Source organism: Chrysochloris asiatica, unplaced genomic scaffold, assembly GCF_000296735.1.
Source record: "Chrysochloris asiatica unplaced genomic scaffold, ChrAsi1.0 scaffold00109, whole genome shotgun sequence".
Classification (NCBI taxonomy): domain Eukaryota; kingdom Metazoa; phylum Chordata; class Mammalia; order Afrosoricida; family Chrysochloridae; genus Chrysochloris; species Chrysochloris asiatica.
The window spans coordinates 2,965,239-2,970,647 of NW_006408627.1; positions in this window are offsets into that span (position 1 = coordinate 2,965,239).

Below are 5,409 nucleotides of genomic sequence, written 5' to 3' on the forward strand. Positions count from 1 at the left end.
GCAATGAGACAATATACGATAGAATGAATGTAAAACTAATGTTCTCCCATGTAAACTATCACATAATTCACAATAAAACATTTAAGAAAACAAACAAACAAAAAAACTTCTACTTTTAAAAAGAAAAGAAACATGGTGGAATGCTGCCTAGCAGTGGGGATGGTGAAATTTTGTCTTGCTTATTTTGGATACAGCATCAGGAAAAGCCAATTACTAGAAAAAGACATAATGTTTAGTAAACTAGAGGATCAGCAAAAATTAAGAAAGCCCTCAGATGGATTGACACATCAGATAGCCCCAACAATGGGCTCAAAAACATCAGAGATCATGGCATTGACACAGAACCAAGCAAAGTTTCAGTTAATTCAAAGTTAACTAACAACAACAGATGGCTAGCAATAGATAGATTGTATAGAGATATAGATTAGATAGAATAGACAGAGGAAAAAGCAGGAAAATATAGATGGCAGGCTGATTAAATGTGGAAGGTATGCAGAAATTTTAAAAGTATCATTTTGAAACACCAGTATATTAATACCTTGAGAGAAATTTTGATGAGGAATGGGATCCTTGCATACCACATATCAGTTGCAAGTAAAGAAATGAAATAATGTTTATAGTGAGGATATCAGGCAGCATCTTGATCTAGTAATCAAAAATCATATCACCATGATGAACAACATTGTGTGCCTACAGATGTAATCCTTTGAGAAGAACGTATTACATCCACAGTATTCTAAGGCAGAATCTGACTTCAACAAAAAAGAAACATTAGAGAAAAACAAAATTCTGCTGTTTGTGGAGCAGCAGTGTGTTCTCTTACAACAACGATGTCATGAAAGCCAAAGAAAGGCTGTGGAAACATCCCAGAATAGAGACTAAAGTGCTATATCCTGGTGTGGTGTTGTAGGATAAGCACTGGACTGCTAATTGCAAGATCAGTGGTTCAAACCCACCAGCTAAACCCTGAACAGGGTCTCTATGAGCTGGAATCAACTTGATGACACTTAACAACAACAACAAAGAGATATGAGAACTAAATGCAATACCTATTTCTAGACTTGAGGCAAAAAAATATATGAAGGAAAATTTTGGTTCAGCTGACAAAACTAATGTGCAAATCATAAATTGGATAAAAGTATTGCACCAATGGAAGAAGTCCTGATAGAGCCGTAATTAAAGTCTCAGCTGCTAATCATAAGGCCAGTAGTTAGAACCCACCAGATGCTCTGTGGGAAAAAGATGTGCATTCTGCTTCTATAAAGATCACAGCCCTGGTCTCGTTGGGCTGCAAACGCAAGGTAAACTGTTAGAATCCACTAGCTGCTCCATGAAAGAAAGATGAGGCTTTCTCACCTGTAAAGATTTACAGCTTTGAAAACTCTAAATAGGGTCACTATGAGTTGGAACTGACGGCAAATAACAACAACAACGTATCATATTACTGCTTCTGTTGTTTTTATAGCAATAATAGGTCTTCCTCCATAATTATTAAGAAATATGATTATTTTCAAAAGTGTATTTTCTAATAAGACAGAAACAAAAATTGACAGGGGTGGAACCAGGCCCTCTTCTCTGCAAAGCTGTTCAGCTAGTCTATGTAGAAGGGAGGCCTATATGAGTATTGAAAGGTGAATAAAGAGTTCACTAAGCATGACCTAAGGATGAAATAACTCAATGCTCTACACCTGAGATTCATAAAAGGCAAAAATGCATATAATTCATGGTTGTTGTCAAGTGCCATCGGGTTAAATCCCACTCATGGTAACCAGGAGTATTTTTGAATGTCTAGATCTTCAGTTTGGATAAGTACATAGAATGCACTCCCACACACATTTTTTTTTTTTTTCCAGAGTTGAGGAATCTGAAAATCAAGAATTTAAAGCTTTAAAATACCATATTGGATTTGTCATGAATTGGAAAATGCTTATTGAAGAAGAATATGTAAGGTGGGAGAAAAGTTCAAATAAAGAACAGGGAAGCTGCTTTAAAAGATCTTTATACAAAATATACAATGATGTCTGATTAAGATGGTTATTCCTGCAAGGGATGAAGTGAGTGATTCTTTATAGAAAAATCAACCTTGTACTTCTGCTGCATTTGCATCCAGACAAGCATTCATTGACCAGTCCAACTGCTTCCAAGTAAGTCTGGTTAGTGATTGGTTTCAGAGATAGGGAGACTCTCTCAACTCTAAGAATTCTTGGCATAGAAAACAGATGAGTTTCATTTGATGAGACTGGTTGATGAGTCTCATTTCACTAGTGTCCTGGTCTTTTAATTCAGAAGCATTTGTGAAATGTTCCTCTAGAGTGTGGGGAGTATGCCAAGAGCTCTGAGAGGCACAGATAAAAGGGCACACCTTTAAGGTCTCTTGAAAGCATTTTTATGTTCAAATAAATATATGAAATAGAGTATCAGATTCATATGGAATTTTTAAGATAAATTATGAAACTTAAAAAAAAAATCTCATTATTCTAAGTATTTCAGACTTTACTCTCCCACCACATTACTCCCACCTTCTCTGAGAGACTATGCACTTATTTCCTTTGCTCTTAAAGATAAAAACATAATGGTTTGCAAAGCACTGGGGAGAACTCCAGTTAAATAGGTGGTGGTGGTATGCTGTTGAGTCAGTCCCTACTCATAACAACCCTGTATAGGGTTTCCCGAGGCTGTAAATCTTTATGGAAGCAGAAAGCCTCATCTTAGTTCCTCAGAGTGGCCGATGGATTACAAACTGCTGAATTTACGGTTAACAGTGGATTCAAACTGCTGACCTTGCAGTTAGCAGCCCAATGCGTAACTCACTGTGCTACCAGGGCTTCTTGTAGTTAAGTAGGGTTGTGGGGATGGTTGTGTGCCATTGAGTCAGCTCCAACTCATAGTTTCTGAGACTGCAAATCTTTATGGGAGCAGAAAGCCTCCTCTTTCTCCCAAGGAGTGGGTGGTAGACTTAAACTGATGACCTTGTGGTTAGCAACCCAGCTCATAATCCCTAAAGTTAAGTAGAAATTATTGGTAAAATCAAAAACAAGCCATTAACCTGGTGTCAATTCTGACATACGGAAACATAGGGTTTTCTTGTCTCTAATTTTTAGGGATGTAAACCTCCAGACCTTTCTTTTATGGTGCTTTCAAGTGGGCTTGAACTGCCAATCTTGAGTTGTTTTCATTAAGTACCGTTGAGTCAGTTCTAACTTATAGTGTCCCCATGCACAACAGAATAAAACATTGCCTGGTCCTGTGCCAGCCTCATAAATAATCCTATGCTTGAGCCCATTGTTCCAGCTCCTGTGTCAATCCACCTTATCCAGGTTCTTCCTCTTTTCACTGACCCTCTACTAGATGCATACTATTTGCAAATGTAAACCATTGCCACCACTAGGGACTAGGTGTGGTTGGCACATAAGATAATGAGTGTCTTTTGCATATAGATGGAATTTTTCTTTTACTTTTTAGATCAATATTCTTATTTTTAGTTTAACTTGAATATTAAACTAAAAATACTAATATCGATTAATACTATAATCAATATTAGAATCTTGGTGTGGTACTGTAGGACAATGTGTTGGACTGCAAGTTTGCTTTGAACCACAGGTAAGCTGTTCAGACTCATCAGTCACTCGTGAAAACCCTAAACAGGGTCACCATGAGTCAGAGCTGACACTACTGACACAACACCACTTAACAACAACAACAGCAACATATTAGTAGTACTTTTAGTTTAATATTAATTACAATAGTATTGCAAACAATATTAGTATTTTAGTTCAATATTCATATTAACATTAAATGATTATGATACTAACAAATATTAGTGGTTTTAGTTTAATATTGCTGTATATAAATCTATTTATAATGCATGTATGCTTACAAAGTCCTTCGTACAGAAATCATACATACCCACTATAATGGATTGAATTGTATGCCCACAATATATGTGGAATTTTCTCTGTTTGGAATATTCTCCACACACTCTTCACCGTTGATGCCCTCTGTTGACGCAGGTATCAGCTCAAGTATCACTTCCTCAGGTTTTCCAGACCCTTTAGACCACCTGTCTGTCAGTGTGACATTCTGCAGTGGCATGCATGTTGCTGTGATGCTGGAATCTGTGCCACTGATATTTTAGATACCAGCAGGGTTTACACATGGTGGACAGGTTTCAGTCGAGCTTCCAGACTAAGACAGACTAGGAAAAAGGAGAGACAGACTATTTCTGAATATTTAGTCACTGAAAACCTTATGAATAGCAATGGGAACATTATCAGATATAATGCCAGAATATGAGCCCCTCAGGTTGGAAGGTACTCAAAATATGGCTGGAAAAGAACTGCTCCACAAACGAGAATTGACCGTTATGACCCAAATGGAGTAAAGCTTTGGGACCTTCATGTGATGATGGAGCACAACACAAAATGAGGAAAAACAGCTGCAAACATTCATTAGTAACTGGAACATGAAATGTATGCTTCATGAATCGAAAATTGGAAACAGTCAAAACTGAAATGGAACATTAAAGATTGATATCCTTGGCATTGGTGAGCTGAAATGGAGTAGGATTGGCTTTCTGAATCAGGCAATCATATGGTTTATTATGCTGGTATATACAAATTGAAGAGGTATGGCATCACATTCATCATCAAAAAGAACATTTCAAGATCTATCTTCAAGTGCAATGCTGTCTGTGCTAGGATAATATGCATACAACTACAATGAAGATGAATTAATACCATTATTATTCAAATTTATGCACCAACCACTAAAGTCAGTGATGATGAAATTGAACAATTTGACCAACTTCTTGAATTTGAATTTGAGCAAGCATGCAATCAAGATGTATTAAAATTACTGGCAATTGGAATGCAAAGGTTGGAAACCAAGAGGAAGGATCTATTATTGGAAAATATGGCCTTGGTGATAGAAATGATGCTGGGAATCGCATGATGGAATTTTGCAAGACCAGTGAATTTCTTCATTGAAAATACATTTTTTAAACAATATAAAAGACAACTATATACATGGATCTCATCAGATGGCATACACAGAAATCAAATTGACTACATCTATGGAAAGACACATAGGAAAGCTCTATATCATCAGCCAAAACAAAGGACAGAGGCAGAGTGTAGAACAGACCATTCTTTGCTCATATGCAAATTTAGGCTGAAACTGAAGAAAATTAAAACAAGTCCATGAGAGCCAAAATATGACCAAGTCCATGAGAGCCAAAATATGACCAAGTCCATGAGAGCCAAATTATGACCTTGAACATATCCCACATCAATTATCAATTTGGAGATCATCCCAAGAACAGATTTAAGGCCTTAGACACTAAAGACCGAAGACCAGAAGAGTTCTGAGATGACATCTATTACATCTTCCTGGAAGAAAGCAAAAAGATGG